At 46.7% G+C, this 19105-nt stretch overlaps 1 pseudogene; it reads right to left on the bottom strand.

Annotated features, from left to right (window-relative positions):
* Positions 1-8510: 8510 nt before the first annotated feature.
* The window catches only part of LOC121838746, a 25854-nt pseudogene continuing 15259 nt past the window's right edge, over positions 8511-19105 (bottom strand).

Consider the following 19105-nt stretch of genomic DNA (forward strand, 5'->3'; position numbering starts at 1 on the left):
TAAGAACAGCCCTTATCTGTGGTATAATGGCATTATATCACAAACCCCCTCGTTCCTTATTGCTTAATTAGAGGTTGTTTCTGAAATGGCACCCCATTTCCTTAGTAGTGCACTACTTTAGACCAGGGTCTATAGGGTAGTAGTGCACTACTTTAGACCAGGGTCTATAGGGTAGTAAGGCACTACATTAGACCAGGGTCTATAGGGTAGTAGTGCACTACTTTAGACCAGGGCCTACAGGGTAGTAGGGCGCTACTTTAGACCAGGACCTACAGGGTAGTAGTGCACTACTTTAGCCCAGGGCCCATAGGGTAGTAGTGCACTACTTTAGACCAGGGCCTATAGGGTAGTAGTGCACTACTTTAGACCAGGGCCTACAGGGTAGTAGGGCACTACTTTAGACCAGGGCCTACAGGGTAGTAGGGCACTACTTTAGACCAGGGCCTATAGGGTAGTAGGGCACTACTTTAGACCAGGGCCTACAGGGTAGTAGTGCACTACTTTAGACCAGGGCCTACAGGGTAGTAGGGCACTACTTTAGACCAGGGCCTACAGGGTAGTAGGGCACTACTTTAGACCAGGGCCTACAGGGTAGTAGTGCACTACTTTAGACCAGGGTATACAGGGTAGTAGGGCACTACTTTAGACCAGGGTCTATAGGGTAGTAGTGCACTACTTTAGACCAGGGTCTATAGGGTAGTAGTGCACTACTTTAGACCAGGGCCTACAGGGTAGTAGTGCACTACTTTAGACCAGGGTGTACAGGGTAGTAGGGCACTACTTTAGACCAGGGTCTATAGGGTAGTAGTGCACTACTTTAGACCAGGGTCTACAGGGTAGTAGTGCACTACTTTAGACCAGGGTCTACAGGGTAGTAGTGCACTACTTTAGACCAGGGTCTACAGGGTAGTAGTGCACTACTTTAGACCAGGGTCTACAGGGTAGTAGGGCACGACTTTAGACCAGGGCCTACAGGGTAGTAGTGCACTACTTTAGACAAGGGTCTATAGGGTAGTAGTGCAATACTTTAGACCAGGGTCTATAGGGTAGTAGTGCACTATTTAGACCAGGACATATAGGGTAGTAGTGCACTACTTTAGACCAGGACCTATAGGGTAGTAGGGCACTACTTTAGACCAGGGTCTATAGGGTAGTAAGGCACTACATTAGACCAAGGTCTATAGGGTAGTAGTGCACTACTTTAGACCAGGGCCTACAGGGTAGTAGGCGCTACTTTAGACCAGGGCCTACAGGGTAGTAGTGCACTACTTTAGACCAGGGCCTATAGGGTAGTAGTGCACTACTTTAGACCAGGGCCTACAGGGTAGTAGTGCACTACTTTAGACCAGGGCCCATAGGGTAGTAGTGCACTACTTTAGACCAGGGTCTACAGGGTAGTAGTGCACTACTTTAGACCAGGGCCTATAGGGTAGTAGGGCACTACTTTAGACCAGGTCCTATAGGGTAGTAGTGCGCTACTTTAGACCAGGACCTACAGGGTAGTAGTGCACTACTTTAGCCCAGGGCCCATAGGGTAGTAGTGCACTACTTTAGACCAGGGCCTATAGGGTAGTAGTGCACTACTTTAGACCAGGGCCTACAGGGTAGTAGGGCACTACTTTAGACCAGGGCCTACAGGGTAGTAGGGCACTACTTTAGACCAGGACCTAAAGGGTAGTAGGCACTACTTTAGACCAGGGCCTACAGGGTAGTAGTGCACTACCTTAGACCAGGGTCTACAGGGTAGTAGGGCACTACTTTAGACCAGGGCCTACAGGGTAGTAGGGCACTACTTTAGACCAGAGCCAGAGCCTACAGGGTAGTAGGCACTACTTTAGACCAGGGGTACAGGGTAGTAGTGCACTACTTTAGACCAGGGTCTACAGGGTAGTAGTGCACTACTTTAGACCAGGGCCTACAGGGTAGTAGGGCACTACTAGACCAGGGTCTACAGGGTAGTAGTGCACTACTTTAGACCAGGGTCTACAGGGTAGTAGTGCACTACTTTAGACCAGGGTCTACAGGGTAGTAGGGCACTACTTTAGACCAGGGCCTACAGGGTAGTAGTGCACTACTTTAGACAGGGTCTATAGGGTAGTAGTGCAATTCTTTAGACCAGGGTCTATAGGGTAGTAGTGCACTATTTAGACCAGGGTCTATAGGGTAGTAGTGCACTACTTTAGACCAGGACCTATAGGGTAGTAGTGCACTACTTTAGACCAGGTTCTATAGGGTAGTAAGGCACTACATTAGACCAAGGTCTATAGGGTAGTAGTGCACTACTTTAGACCAGGGCCTACAGGGTAGTAGGGCGCTACTTTAGACCAGGGCCTACAGGGTAGTAGTGCACTACTTTAGACCAGGGTCTACAGGGTAGTAGTGCACTACTTTAGACCAGGGCCTATAGGGTAGTAGTGCACTACTTTAGACCAGGGTCTATAGGGTAGTAGTGCACTACTTTAGACCAGGGTCTACAGGGTAGTAGTGCACTACTTTAGACCAGGGCCTATAGGGTAGTAGGGCACTACTTTAGACCAGGTCCTATAGGGTAGTAGTGCGCTACTTTAGACCAGGACCTACAGGGTAGTAGTGCACTACTTTAGCCCAGGGCCCATAGGGTAGTAGTGCACTACTTTAGACCAGGGCCTATAGGGTAGTAGTGCACTACTTTAGACCAGGGCCTACAGGGTAGTAGGGCACTACTTTAGACCAGGGCCTACAGGGTAGTAGGGCACTACTTTAGACCAGGGACCTAAAGGGTAGTAGGGCACTACTTTAGACCAGGGCCTACAGGGTAGTAGTGCACTACTTTAGACCAGGGCCTACAGGGTAGTAGGGCACTACTTTAGACCAGGGCCTACAGGGCACTACTTTAGACCAGGCTACAGGGTAGTAGTGCACTACTTTAGACCAGGGACTACAGGGTAGTAGGGCGCTACTTTAGACCAGGGCCCATAGGGTAGTAGTGCACTACTTTAGACCAGGGTCTACAGGGTAGTAGGGCACTACTTTAGACCAGGGCCTACAGGGTAGTAGGGCACTACTTTAGACCAGGGCCTACAGGGTAGTAGTGCACTACTTTAGACCAGGGTGTACAGGGTAGTAGGGCACTACTTTAGACCAGGGTCTATAGGGTAGTAGTGCACTACTTTAGACCAGGGTCTATAGGGTAGTAGTGCACTACTTTAGACCAGGGCCTACAGGGTAGTAGGGCACTACTTTAGACCAGGGCCTACAGGGTAGTAGGGCACTACTTTAGACCAGGGCCTACAGGGTAGTAGTGCACTACTTTAGACCAGGGTGTACAGGGCAGTAGGGCACTACTTTAGACCAGGGTCTATAGGGTAGTAGTGCACTACTTTAGACCAGGGTCTATAGGGTAGTAGTGCACTACTTTAGACCAGGGTCTACAGGGTAGTAGTGCACTACTTTAGACCAGGGTCTACAGGGTAGTAGGGCACTACTTTAGACCAGGATCTACAGGGTAGTAGGGCACTACTTTAGACCAGGGCCTACAGGGTAGTAGTGCACTACTTTAGACCAGGTTTATAGGGTAGTAGTGCACTACTTTAGACCAGGGCCTACAGGGTAGTAGTGCACTACTTTAGACCAGGGCCTACAGGGTAGTAGTGCACTACTTTAGACCAGGGCCTACAGGGTAGTAGTGCACTACTTTAGACCAGGTTTATAGGGTAGTAGTGCACTACTTTAGACCAGGGCCTACAGGGTAGTAGGGCACTACTTTAGACCAGGGCCTACAGGGTAGTAGTGCACTACTTTAGACCAGGCTCTATAGGGTAGTAGTGCACTACTTTAGACCAGGGCCTACAGGGTAGTAGTGCACTACTTTAGACCAGGGCCTACAGGGTAGTAGTGCACTACTTTAGACCAGGGCCTACAGGGTAGTAGTGCACTACTTTGGCCCAGGGCCCATAGGGTAGTAGTGCACTACTTTAGACCATGGTCTACAGGGTAGTAAGTGCACTACTTTAGACCAGGGCCTACAGGGTAGTAGGGCACTATTTTAGACCAGGGTCTACAGGGTAGTAGGGCACTACTTTAGACCAGGGTCTACAGGGTAGTAGTGCACTACTTTAGACCAGGGTCTACAGGGTAGTAGGGCACTACTTTAGACCAGGGCCTATAGGGTAGTAGTGCACTACTTTAGACCAGGGTCTACAGGGTAGTAGGGCACTACTTTAGACCAGGGCCTATAGGGTAGTAGTGCACTACTTTAGACCAGGGTCTACAGGGTAGTAGGGCACTACTTTAGACCAGGGTCTATAGGGTAGTAGGGCACTACTTTAGACCAGGGCCTATAGGGTAGTAGGGCACTACTTTAGACCAGGGCCTATAGGGTAGTAGGGCACTACTTTAGACCAGGGCCTATAGGGTAGTAGGGCACTACTTTAGACCAGGGTCTATAGGGTAGTAGGGCACTACTTTAGACCAGGGCCTACAGGGTAGTAGGGCACTACTTTAGACCAGGGTCTACAGGGTAGTAGGGCACTACTTTAGACCAGGGCCTACAGGGTAGTAGTGCACTACTTTAGACCAGGTTTATAGGGTAGTAGTGCACTACTTTAGACCAGGGCCTACAGGGTAGTAGTGCACTACTTTAGACCAGGGCCTACAGGGTAGTAGTGCACTACTTTAGACCAGGGCCTACAGGGTAGTAGGCACTACTTTAGACCAGGTTTATAGGGTAGTAGTGCACTACTTTAGACCAGGGCCTACAGGGTAGTAGGGCACTACTTTAGACCAGGGCCTACAGGGTAGTAGTGCACTACTTTAGACCAGGGCCTACAGGGTAGTAGGGCACTACTTTAGACCAGGGCCTACAGGGTAGTAGGGCACTACTTTAGACCAGGTTTATAGGGTAGTAGTGCACTACTTTAGACCAGGGTCTATAGGGTAGTAGTGCACTACTTTAGACCAGGCTCTATAGGGTAGTAGTGCACTACTTTAGACCAGGCTCTATAGGGTAGTAGTGCACTACTTTAGACCAGGCTCTATAGGGTAGTAGTGCACTACTTTAGACCAGGCTCTATACTTTAGTGCACTACTTTAGACCAGGACCTACAGGGTAGTAGTGCACTACTTTAGACCAGGGCCTACAGGGTAGTAGGGCACTACTTTAGACCAGGGCCTATAGGGTAGTAGTGCGCTACTTTAGACCAGGACCTACAGGGTAGTAGTGCACTACTTTAGACCAGGTTTATAGGGTAGTAGTGCACTACTTTAGACCAGGGCCTACAGGGTAGTAGGGCACTACTTTAGACCAGGGCCTATAGGGTAGTAGTGCGCTACTTTAGACCAGGACCTACAGGGTAGTAGTGCACTACTTTAGACCAGGTTTATAGGGTAGTAGTGCACTACTTTAGACCAGGGCCTACAGGGTAGTAGTGCACTACTTTAGACCAGGGCCTACAGGGTAGTAGGGCACTACTTTAGACCAGGGCCTACAGGGTAGTAGTGCACTACTTTAGACCAGGTTTATAGGGTAGTAGTGCACTACTTTAGACCAGGGCCTACAGGGTAGTAGGGCACTACTTTAGACCAGGGCCTACAGGGTAGTAGGGCACTACTTTAGACCAGGGCCTACAGGGTAGTAGTGCACTACTTTAGACCAGGGCCTACAGGGTAGTAGTGCACTACTTTAGACCAGGGCCTACAGGGTAGTAGGGCACTACTTTAGACCAGGGCCTACAGGGTAGTAGGGCACTACTTTAGACCAGGTTTATAGGGTAGTAGTGCACTACTTTAGACCAGGTTTATAGGGTAGTAGTGCACTACTTTAGACCAGGGCCTACAGGGTAGTAGGGCACTACTTTAGACCAGGGCCTACAGGGTAGTAGGGCACTACTTTAGACCAGGGCCTATAGGGTAGTAGGGCACTACTTTAGACCAGGGTCTACAGGGTAGTAGTGCACTACTTTAGACCAGGGCCTACAGGGTAGTAGGGCACTACTTTAGACCAGGGCCTACAGGGTAGTAGGGCACTACTTTAGACCAGGTTTATAGGGTAGTAGTGCACTACTTTAGACCAGGTTTATAGGGTAGTAGTGCACTACTTTAGACCAGGGCCTATAGGGTAGTAGGGCACTACATTAGACCAGGGCCTATAGGGTAGTAGGGCACTACTTTAGACCAGGGTCTATAGGGTAGTAGGGCACTACTTTAGACCAGGGCCTATAGGGTAGTAGGGCACTACTTTAGACCAGGGTCTACAGGGGAGTAGGGCACTACTTTAGACCAGGGCCTACAGGGTAGTAGTGCACTACTTTAGACCAGGTTTATAGGGTAGTAGTGCACTACTTTAGACCAGGGCCTACAGGGTAGTAGTGCACTACTTTAGACCAGGGCCTACAGGGTAGTAGGGCACTACTTTAGACCAGGGCCTACAGGGTAGTAGTGCACTACTTTAGACCAGGTTTATAGGGTAGTAGTGCACTACTTTAGACCAGGGCCTACAGGGTAGTAGGGCACTACTTTAGACCAGGGCCTACAGGGTAGTAGTGCACTACTTTAGACCAGGAACCTATAGGGTAGTAGTGCACTACTTTAGACCAGGGCCTACAGGGTAGTAGTGCACTACTTTAGACCAGGTTTATAGGGTAGTAGTGCACTACTTTAGACCAGGCTCTATAGGGTAGTAGTGCACTACTTTAGACCAGGACCTACAGGGTAGTAGTGCACTACTTTAGACCAGGGCCTACAGGGTAGTAGGGCACTACTTTAGACCAGGTCCTATAGGGTAGTAGTGCGCTACTTTAGACCAGGATCTACAGGGTAGTAGTGCACTACTTTAGACCAGGTTTATAGGGTAGTAGTGCACTACTTTAGACCAGGGCCTACAGGGTAGTAGGGCACTACTTTAGACCAGGGCCTATAGGGTAGTAGTGCGCTACTTTAGACCAGGACCTACAGGGTAGTAGTGCACTACTTTAGACCAGGTTTATAGGGTAGTAGTGCACTACTTTAGACCAGGGCCTACAGGGTAGTAGGGCACTACTTTAGACCAGGGCCTACAGGGTAGTAGGGCACTACTTTAGACCAGGTTTATAGGGTAGTAGTGCACTACTTTAGACCAGGTTTATAGGGTAGTAGTGCACTACTTTAGACCAGGGCCTACAGGGTAGTAGGGCACTACTTTAGACCAGGGCCTACAGGGTAGTAGGGCACTACTTTAGACCAGGGCCTACAGGGTAGTAGGGCACTACTTTAGACCAGGGCCTACAGGGTAGTAGTGCACTACTTTAGACCAGGGCCTACAGGGTAGTAGTGCACTACTTTAGACCAGGGCCTACAGGGTAGTAGGGCACTACTTTAGACCAGGGCCTACAGGGTAGTAGTGCACTACTTTAGACCAGGGCCTACAGGGTAGTAGTGCACTACTTTAGACCAGGGCCTACAGGGTAGTTTGCACTACTTTAGACCAGGGCCTACAGGGTAGTAGGCACTCTTTAGACCAGGGCCTACAGGGTAGTAGTGCACTACTTTAGACCAGGGCCTACAGGGTAGTAGTGCACTACTTTAGACCAGGGCCTACAGGGTAGTAGTGCACTACTTTAGACCAGGGCCTACAGGGTAGTAGGGCACTACTTTAGACCAGGGCCTACAGGGTAGTAGGGCACTACTTTAGACCAGGGTTTTTAGGGTTAGTGCACTACTTTAGACCAGGTTTATAGGGTAGTAGTGCACTACTTTAGACCAGGGCCTACAGGGTAGTAGGGCACTACTTTAGACCAGGGCCTACAGGGTAGTAGGGCACTACTTTAGACCAGGGCCTATAGGGTAGTAGGGCACTACTTTAGACCAGGGCCTACAGGGTAGTAGTGCACTACTTTAACCAACAGAACAGTAGGGCACTACTTTAGACCAGGGCCTACAGGGTAGTAGTGCACTACTTTAGACCAGGGTTCTACAGGGTAGTAGTGCACTACTTTAGACCAGGGTCTACAGGGTAGTAGTCTATAGAAGGGTTTTCTGTGGTTTGTTTGAATAACAGACCAGGCTCTATAGGGTAGTAGTGCACTACTTTAGACCAGGCTCTATAGGGTAGTAGTGCACTACTTTAGACCAGGGTCTACAGGGTAGTAGGGCACTACTTTAGACCAGGGTCTACAGGGTAGTAGTCTATAACAGAACGGAACAGGGTAGTAGGGTCTACAGGGTAGTAGTCTATAAAGGGTTTTCTGTGGTTTGTTTGAATAACAGAACAGCAGTTCAATTCTTTCATCGTTTTTATTGTTAAAATATTCTTATTGGTTATACCTGTCTTTCAAAACATTTCTGCTCATTTCACCAGCAAGCAAATAAATGACTTTAACATTTAAATAATTAAATATGTTTCTTTGTTTTTTAAACTGCTCCGTTTTATAAAGTGAAAAACTTTTGTTTAAGCACATTACATTTTTTAAAACATTTTGCTGCAGTCGTAGTTGCCAGATTTAACAACTAAATTAAAATCCGTATCTGAACCGTCTTCCAGCTAAGCAGATGCAAGAGTTAAAAACATCCCTGGCTTAAAGGTCATCCCAAGTTGCTTCGGAGCAGCAGTGTTACCCTGTAAAACTCATTTCAGTCCCAGCACTTCAAAAGAGAAAACCTTCTCAGGATCGAATGATGCTTAGATTGACATTACGACAAAATGGCAGTACTGTGGAAAACCAAAACCAAAAAAATTATTCTCCACATACATTCTCATAGTAAATTAACTTAAGAGAGTACTGCTTACAATACAATAACACTTATTTGCTAAATGTTTAGAGTTAGTAACATCAGATTGATAGTTGTTGTTTGTCAGATCAGTTAGATTAGAAGGCTGTCACTGTTGGTTCCAGTGTTCTAGAATAAGTTCCCGGGCGGTTCTAGAAGGACATGATGGTTCTCTGGATGATGTCAGCACACTCTCTGACCTCGTGGTCTTTAATGATGAGGGGAGGGGCCAGACGGATGATGTCACCGTGGGTGGGCTTGGCCAACAGTCCGTTGTCACGGAGACGCATGCACACTCTCCAGGCATCATAGTCTGAGGGGAAAGAAAAGTGAGAGCGCGTACACACACACACACACACACACACACACACACACACACACACACGGGGTCAAAGCTTCAGCCTACAGAGCAACAACATCACATTTAAGATAGATAGAAGCACATGTTGTGTAAATACATTTGTTTAGTATAAAAAGATAAACTGTTGATCCAAATACCTGCCATTAAAATTACAAAGTCATTAGGAATATTAGGTTTTTACAAAGTGTAAAATAACTACCTATTGAGATGCATGACAGAAAATGATACACTGTCTCTTTAAGAGCGGTAAGTTAGTTAGTGAAGACATGCAACAGGTCAGTGAGATATCATTATTATAACAGGTCAGTAATATATCATTATAATAACAGGTCAGTAATATATCATTATAATAACAGGTCAGTAATATATCATTATAATAACAGGTCAGTAATATATCAACAGATCAGTAATATATCATTATAATAACAGATCAGTAATATATCATTATAATAACAGGTCAGTAATATATCATTATAATAACAGGTCAGTAATATATCATTATAATAACAGGTCAGTAATATATCATTATAATAACAGGTCAGTAATATATCATTATAATAACAGGTCAGTAATATATCATTATAATAACAGATCAGTAATATATCATTATAATAACAGGTCAGTAATATATCATTATAATAACAGGTCAGTAATATATCATTATAATAACAGGTCAGTAATATATCATTATAATAACAGGTCAGTAATATATCATTATAATAACAGGTCAGTAATATATCATTATAATAACAGGTCAGTAATATATCATTATAATAACAGGTCAGTAATATATCATTATAATAACAGGTCAGTAATATATCATTATAATAACAGATCAGTAATATATCATTATAATAACAGGTCAGTAATATATCATTATAATAACAGGTCAGTAATATATCAACAGATCAGTAATATATCATTATAATAACAGGTCAGTAATATATCAACAGATCAGTAATATATCATTATAATAACAGGTCAGTAATATATCAACAGATCAGTAATATATCATTATAATAACACACACATGTATTCTACTGTTCTACCTAGCAACAGTAAGTCGAGACCCCGACTGAGTTACTAAAAAATTTAATAAAGAATTTGGTGGCAAATTATCAGAGGGAGCCGCCAGTTACCCAACCCTGCTCAACAGGAAGAAGAGTTACCCAACCCTGCTCAACAGGAAGAAGAGTTACCCAACCCTGCTCAACAGGAAGAAGAGTTACCCAACCCTGCTCAACAGGAAGAAGTAAAAGCTGTCCCGGTTAATATGGTTTGTGTTCGTATACGGGCCAGAACTGTTGAAGGGTTTGGGTTAGAAACCCTTGACCCCGACGATGGCGTGTCTAACAGCCAAGTGATTCCACATCAGATACACCCGTACCTTTAGTCTCCTTGACGACGATGGCGTGTCTAACAGCCAAGTGATTCCACATCAGATACACCCGTACCTTTAGTCTCCTTGACGACGATGGCATGTCTAACAGCCAAGTGATTCCACATCAGATACACCCGTACCTTTAGTCTCCTTGACGACGATGGCATGTCTAACAGCCAAGTGATTCCACATCAGATACACCCGTACCTTTAGTCTCCTTGACGACGATGGCATGTCTAACAGCCAAGTGATTCCACATCAGATACACCTGTACCTTTAGTCTCCTTGACGACGATGGCATGTCTAACAGCCAAGTGATTCCACATCAGATACACCCGTACCTTTAGTCTCCTTGACGACGATGGCATGTCTAACAGCCAAGTGATTCCACATCAGATACACCCGTACCTTTAGTCTCCTTGACGACGATGGCATGTCTAACAGCCAAGTGATTCCACATCAGATACACCCGTACCTTTAGTCTCCTTGATGACGATGGCGTTGAGGAGACCCTTCCCCCGGACGATGGGGACGATCTCTTTAGGAAGCTTCGACAGCTCTGACCTCAGCAACTGGCCCATCTTCTCAGCGTTCTCCGCCAGCTTCTCTTCCTCCAGAACCTGTCAGGGAGGACAACGTACTGTTAGAGGAGGCCTGTTACTACCTCACATCAGCCTGACGAACCGGTGTCTGTATGTCGCCTCGCTACTTACTGTATGTAGCCTCTCTACTTGCTGTATGTAGCCTCTCTACTTGCTGTACGTAGCCCCTCTGCTGTACATAGCCCCTCTGCTGTACATAGCCCCTCTGCTGTACATAGCCTCTCTACTTACTGTATGTAGCCCCTCTACTGTATGTAGCCCCTCTACTGTATGTAGCCCCTCTACTGTATGTAGCCCCTCTACTTACTGTATGTAGCCCCTCTACTTACTGTATGTAGCCCCTCTGCTGTATGTAGCCCCTCTACTTGCTGTACATAGCCTCTCTGCTGTACGTAGCCCCTCTGCTGTACATAGCCCCTCTGCTGTACATAGCAATCACTCAGAGGAGATAGGAGCCCAAGTTCTGTGGTCAGAGGAGATAGGATGGTCCCACCCACTGCTTTGAAATGCTCTCATCTGTCTGTTACTCTGGGGAGTATCCCATCTTACTAAGCCAGCTAGTCAGATACAGTACTCTCATCTGTATGTTACTCTGGGGAGTATCCCATCTTACTAAACCAGCTAGTCAGATACCGTCCTCTCAGCTGTCTGTTGCTCTGGGGAGTATAGTCTTCTAAACCAGCTAGTCAGATACAGTAGCCTCAGTTCTGTTGCTCAGAGGAGTATAGGATCTTACTAAACCAGCTAGTCAGATGAAATGTACTCTCATCTGTCTGTTGCTCTGGGGAGTATCCCATCTTACTAAACCAGCTAGTCAGATACAGTACTCTCAGCTGTCTGTTGCTCTGGGGAGTATCCCATCTTACTAAACCAGCTAGTCAGATACAGTACTCTCAGCTGTCTGTTGCTCTGGGGAGTATCCCATCTTACTAAACCAGCTAGTCAGATACAGTACTCTCATCTGTCTGTTGCTCTGGGGAGTATCCCGTCTTACTAAACCAGCTAGTCAGATACAGTACTCTCATCTATCTGTTGCTCTGGGGAGTATCCCATCCAGAAAACAATCATATAAACTCTCAATAATCATCAATCAGTTTTTCAGCACCGTTCTCAGCCTGCTTGCCAGCACTACAAACTGCTGGAGCTGAAGAAGAGCGACGTCACACTCACTGTGCCCCAGTCCCCCAACTTTTCTGACCGTTTCCGCATGTAAAGGCTGAGGGAAAGATTTTGTGTATATATCTCTGTGCTCCGTTTAGTTAGTCTGCCTTTTTAATTCGTTTTCTGTATGTAGCCTGTTACTCTGGGGAGTATCCCATCTTACTAAACCAGCTAGTCAGATACAGTACTCTCATCTGTATGTTGCTCTGGGGAGTATCCCGTCTTACTAAACCAGCTAGTCAGATACAGTACTCTCATCTGTATGTTGCTCTGGGGAGTATCCCGTCTTACTAAACCAGCTAGTCAGATACAGTACTCTCATCGGTCTGTTGCTCTGGGGAGTATCCCGTCTTACTAAACCAGCTAGTCAGATACAGTACTCTCATCTGTATGTTACTCTGGGGAGTATCCCATCTTACTAAACCAGCTAGTCAGATACAGTACTCTCATCGGTCTGTTGCTCTGGGGAGTATCCCGTCTTACTAAACCAGCTAGTCAGATACAGTACTCTCATCTGTATGTTGCTCTGGGGAGTATCCCATCTTACTAAACCAGCTAGTCAGATACATGTACTCTCATCTGTATGTTGCTCTGGGGAGTATGGCAACAAGATCTTACTAAACCAACAAAAATCAGATATGATGACTTGGTCCCCTTGAAGGAATAATGAGACACTCATGGCAACAAGATGTTGGAACAATATCTCAAACAAAAATCTTCTGGGAAGGCTTTAATAGGAGTTGGTCCCCCATTGCTGCTATAACAGCCTCCACTCTTCTGGGAAGGCTTTCCACTAGATGTGGGAACATTGCTGCTATAACAGCCTCCACTCTTCTGGGAAGGCTTTCCACTAGATGTTGGTACATTGCTGCTATAACAGCCTCCACTCTTCTGGGAAGGCTTTCCACTAGATGTTGGTACATTGCTGATGGGGACTTTAGCATTAGTGAGGTCGGCACTGATGTTGGGCGATTTGGCCCAGCTCGCAGCCGATGTTCCAATTCATCCCAAACTTGTTTGATGGAGTTGAGGTCAGGGCTCTGTGCAGGCCAGTCAAGTTCTTCCACACCTACCTCGACAAACCATTTCTGTATGGACCTCACTTTGTGCACTGGGGCATTGTAATGCTGAAATGAGGAAAGGGCCTTCCCCAAACTGTTGCCACAAAGCACAGAATTGTCTAGAACGGCATTGTATGCTGAAGCGTTAAGATTTCCCTTCACTGGAACTAAGGGACCTGAACCATGAAAAACAGTCCATTATTCCTCATCCACCAAACTTTACAGTTGGCACTATGCATTGGGGCAGGTAGCGTTCTCTGGCATCCGCCAAACTCTGTTTTGTCCGTCGGACTGCCAATGGTGAAGCGTGATTGGCATTGCACATGGTGATCTTAGGCTTGTGTGCAGCTGCTCAGCCATGGAAACCCATTTCATGAAACTCCCGACTAACAGTTGTTGTGCTGATGTTGCTTCCAGAGGCAGTTTGGAACTCTGTGGTGAGTGTTGCAACGAGGACAAACTATATTTACGCTCTTCAGCACTTGGCGTGCCTGTTCTGTGAGCTTGTGTGGCCTACCACTTCGCGGCTGAACCGTTGTTGCTCCTAGACGTTTCCACAATAACAGCACTTACAATTCACCAGAGCGGCACAAGCAGGGTAAAAAGTTTACGAACGGACTTGTTGGAAAGGTGGCATCCTATGACAGTGCCACGTTGAAAGTCACTGAGCTCTTCAGTAAGGCCATTCTACTGACAATGTTTGTCTATGGAGATTGCATGGCTGTGTGCTCGATTTTACACACCTGTCAGCAACGGCTGTGGCTGAAATAGCCGAATCCACTAATTTGAAGGGGCGTCCACATACTTCTGACCATGCAGTATACGTGACTGCCCGGACTGATGGATGGTAGAAGGAGACACCCAAGACATCCAGCCTAGCCAAAGCTAAAAGGATGGATGGTAGAAGGAGTCACCCAAGACATCCAGCCTAGCCAAAGCTAAAAGGATGAATAGTAGGAGGAGTCACCCAAGACATCCAGCCTAGCCAAAGCTAAAAGGATGGATGGTAGAAGGAATCACCCAAGACATCCAGCCTAGCCAAAGCTAAAAGGATGAATGGTAGGAGGAGTCACCCAAGACATCCAGCCTAGCCAAAGCTAAAAGGATGGATGGTAGAAGGAGTCACCCAAGACATCCAGCCTAGCCAAAGCTAAAAGGATGAATAGTAGGAGGAGTCACCCAAGACATCCACCCTAGCCAAAGCTAAAAGGATGAATGGTAGAAGGAGTCACCCAAGACATCCAGCCTAGCCAAAGCTAAAGTGGGACTATTGTTTCTTCAATGTGTCAATGTTTGAATCTATACCTCTGTTTTGGATTTGTCCACATTATTAAGTGTGCGGGGGTCTCCATCTCTCCTAATGTTTTAATCTGTCCATAGCTAAATAATTAACTAGCTGAATCTGTCCATAGCTAAATAAGCTAACTAGCTGAATCTGTCCATAGCTAAATAACTAACTAGATAGCTAACTAGATAGCTAACTAGCTGAATCTGTCCATAGCCAAATAACTAACTAGCTGAATCTGTCCATAGCTAAATAACTAGCTAGCTAGCTAACTAGCTGAATCTGTCCATAGCCAAATAACTAACTAGCTGAATCTGTCCATAGCTAATTAACTAACTAGCTAGCTAACTAGCTGAATCTGTCCATAGCCAAATAACTAACTAGCTGAATCTGTCCATAGCTAAATAACTAACTAACTAGCTGAATCTGTCCATAGCCAAATAACTAACTAGCTGAATCTGTCCATAGCTAAATAACTAACTAGCTGAATCTGTCCATAGCCAAATAGCTAACTAGCTGAATCTGTCCATAGCCAAATAACTAACTAGCTAGCTAACTAGCTGAATATGTCCATAGCCAAATAACTAACTAGTTGAATCTGTCCATAGCTAAATAATTAACTAGCTGAATAACTAAAAGCTAGCTACCACGTACCTCTAGAGCTGCCATGGCAACGCCACAGGCCAGAGGGTTTCCTCCGTACATAGAGCCGTGCTAACTCCAGGCTTGATGGTCAGCATCACCTCATCATCACACAGCACCGCAGACACCTGGCAGGACAAGGTATATATCAGAGACTGACATGGCCCAGTCCCAACATGACCCAGTCCCAACATGACCCAGTCCCAACAGACACCTGGCATAACAAGCCAGTATATATCAGAGCTGCCATGGCATGACAGGCCAAGGTTTCTCCAACATGACCCAGTCCCAACATGACCCAGTCCCAACATGACCCAGTCCCAACAGACACCTGGCAGGACAAGGTATATATCAGAGACTGACATGACCCAGTCCCAACATGACCCAGTCCCAACATGACCCAGTCCCAACAGACACCTGGCAGGACAAGGTATATATCAGAGACTGACATGACCCACCCATGACCCAGTCCCAACAGACACCTGGCAGGACAAGGTATATATCAGAGACTGACATGACCCAGTCCCAACATGACCCAGTCCCAACATGACCCAGTCCCAACAGACACCTGGCAGGACAAGGTATATATCAGAGACTGACATGACCCACCCAGTCCCCATGACCCATGACCCAGTCCCAACATGACCCAGTCCCAACAGACACCTGGCAGGACAAGGTATATATCAGAGACTGACATGGCCCAGTCACAACATGACCCAGTCCCAACAGACACCTGGCAGGACAAGGTATATATCATAGACTGACATGACCCAGTCCCAACATGACCCAGCCCCAACATGACCCAACCCCAACATGACCCAGTCCCATAATGACCCAACATGACCCAGTCCCAACATGACCTAGTCCCAACATGACCCAGTCCCAACAGTCCCAACATGACCCAGTCATACAACATGACCCAGTCCCAAAAGTCCCAACAGTCCCAACATGACCCAGTCCCAAAATGACCCAACCCCAACATGACCCAGTCCCAACATGACCCAGTCCCATAATGATCCAACATGACCCAGTCCCAACATGACCTAGTCCCAACATGACCCAGTCCCAACAGTCCCAACATGACCCAGTCACAACATGACCCAGTCCAAACATGACCCAGTCCCATAATGATCCAACATGACCCAACCCCAACATGACCCAAACATGACCCAGTCCCATAATGATCCAACATGACCCAGTCCCAACATGACCCAGTCCCAACATGACCCAGTCCCAACATGACCCAGTCCCAACATGACCCAGTCCCAACATGACCCAGTCCCAACATGATCCAACATGACCCAGTCCAAACATGACCCAGTCCCATAATGTCCCAACATGACCCAGTCCCAACATGACCTAGTCCCAACATGACCCAGTCCCAACAGTCCCAACATGACCCAGTCCCAACATGACCCAGTCCCAACATGACCCAGTCCCATAATGATCCAACATGACCCAGTCCCAACATGACCTAGTCCCAACATGACCCAGTCCCAACAGTCCCAACATGACCCAGTCCCAACATGACCCAGTCCCAACATGACCCAGTCCCATAATGATCCAACATGACCCAGTCCAAACATGACCCAGTCCCATAATGATCCAACATGACCCAGTCCCAACATGACCTAGTCCCAACATGACCCAGTCCCAACAGTCCCAACATGACCCAGTCCCAACATGACCCAACCCCAACATGACCCAGTCCCAACATGATCCAACATGACCCAGTCCCAACATGACCCAGTCCCAACAGTCCCAACATGACCCAGTCCCAACATGACCCAGTCCCAACAGTCCCAACATGACCCAGTCCCAACATGACCCAGTCCCAACATGACCCAGTCCCAACATGACCCAGTCCCAACATGACCCAGTCCCAACATGACCCAGTCCCAACATGATCCCAACATGACCCAGTCCCAACATGACCCAGTCCCAACAGTCCCAACCCAGTCCCAACATGACCAACATGACCCAGTCCCAACATGACCCAGTCCCAACATGACCCAGTCCCATACATGATCCCCCAACATGACCCAGTCCCAACATGACCCAGTCCCAACAGTCCCAACATGACCCAGTCCCAACATGACCCAGTCCCAACAGTCCCAACAGTCCCAACAGGCTGAATAAGCAGTGAGTCACAAAAGGAAGTGAATTAAACCATGAATATTCATGTATTAAATGAGACCCATCCCATACTAAATTATTAGACAGCATTTTCATTCAGTCAATCAAAAACGAGGAGCACAACAACATTGCAGAGAACGTAGAGTAACAGTGTTGTGTTTACTCACCGGGTAGACACCTCCTGACAGAGCCTTTCCCAGGATCACGATATCAGGACGTACTTCTTCATGGTCCACGGCCAGACGTCTGCCCGTACGGGCCAGTCCAGTCTGCACCTCGTCGGCTATGAACAGCACCTAAGCATGGGAACAGAGAGGTATCAGTAGAGTCTATGTCTGACTGGGCCTCTACATTACAGCCATGGCTATGAACAGCACCTAAACACCATGCAGAAGGAGATATTCAATCACATTTCATTTATAAAAAAGGTATTTTTAAAATCAATAGTTGGCACAAAAGTGTTTTATAATAACCTGGTCTCTAGAGACCCAAACACAGGGAAGCACAGTAACAAGGAAAAAGCTATATCAGTATTTTTATTTTTTATTTAACAACAACAATAAAACAATCAACCAAAAGTGTCTGTTTCCAAAAGACAAAAACAGATCAACCGTTGATTCTCAAGGCCTTTTTTTTGTGTCGATGCCGAAACGTCTCGTACTCACGTTGTTCTGAGTGCAGAGTTGTCTGACAGTGGTGAGGTATCCGGGGTCAGGGACCACGACCCCAGCCTCTCCCTGGATGGGCTCTACCATGAAGGCTGCTACGTTAGGGTCCTGGAGAGCTTTCTGGGCACAACCATCAGCACACAGTCAGTGATAACAGATCAAATCTCCGTGATCAGATCTCATCAATGGATTTTACAGTGATGGAGACTCTCCCTTTGCTGAGTATACTGACTCTCCCTTTGCTGAGTATACTGAAGAAAGGCCCATTTCTCCAGACCAAGACTTCGTCTGGACTAAGCATGCTCAAACAGGACTAGGCCTGATCTGGCTCCAGGAAACTGGCCTGTAGAGGGGTAACATCAAGGTTCAGGATTATAGAGGTTCAGGAAACTGGCCTTTAGAGAGGTAACATCAAGGTTCAGGATTATAGAGGTTCAGGAAACTGGCCTGTAGAGAGGTAACATCAAGGTTCAGGATTATGGCCTTCAGGGTAACATCAAGGTTCAGGATTATAGAGGTTCAGGAAACTGGCCTGTAGAGAGGTAACATCAAGGTTCAGTATTATAGAGGTTCAGGAAACTAGCCTGTAGAGAGGTAACATTAAGGTTCAGGATTATAGAGGTTCAGGAAACTGGCCTGTAGAGAGGTAACATCAAGGTTCAGGATTATAGAGGAACAGGAAACTGGCCTGTAGAGAGGTAACATCAAGGTTCAGTATTATAGAGGTTCAGGAAACTGGCCTATAGAGAGGTAACATTAAGGTTCAGGATTATAGAGGTTCAGGAAACTGGCCTGTAAAGAGGTAACATCAAGGTTCAGGATTATAGAGGTTCAGGAAACTGGCCTGTAGAGAGGTAACATTAAGGTCCAGGATTATAGAGGTTCAGGAAACTGGCCTGTAGAGAGGTAACATTAAGGTTCAGGAAACTGGCCTGTAGAGAGGTAACATTAAGGTTCAGGAAACTGGCCTGTAGAGAGGTAACATTAAGGTTCAGGATTATAGAGGTTCAGGAAACTGGCCTGTAGAGAGGTAACATCAAGGTTCAGTATTATAGAGGTTCAGGAAACTGGCCTATAGAGAGGTAAC

This window comes from Oncorhynchus tshawytscha, unplaced genomic scaffold, assembly GCF_018296145.1.
Source record: "Oncorhynchus tshawytscha isolate Ot180627B unplaced genomic scaffold, Otsh_v2.0 Un_contig_4624_pilon_pilon, whole genome shotgun sequence".
In the NCBI taxonomy this organism is placed as follows: Eukaryota; Metazoa; Chordata; class Actinopteri; order Salmoniformes; family Salmonidae; genus Oncorhynchus; species Oncorhynchus tshawytscha.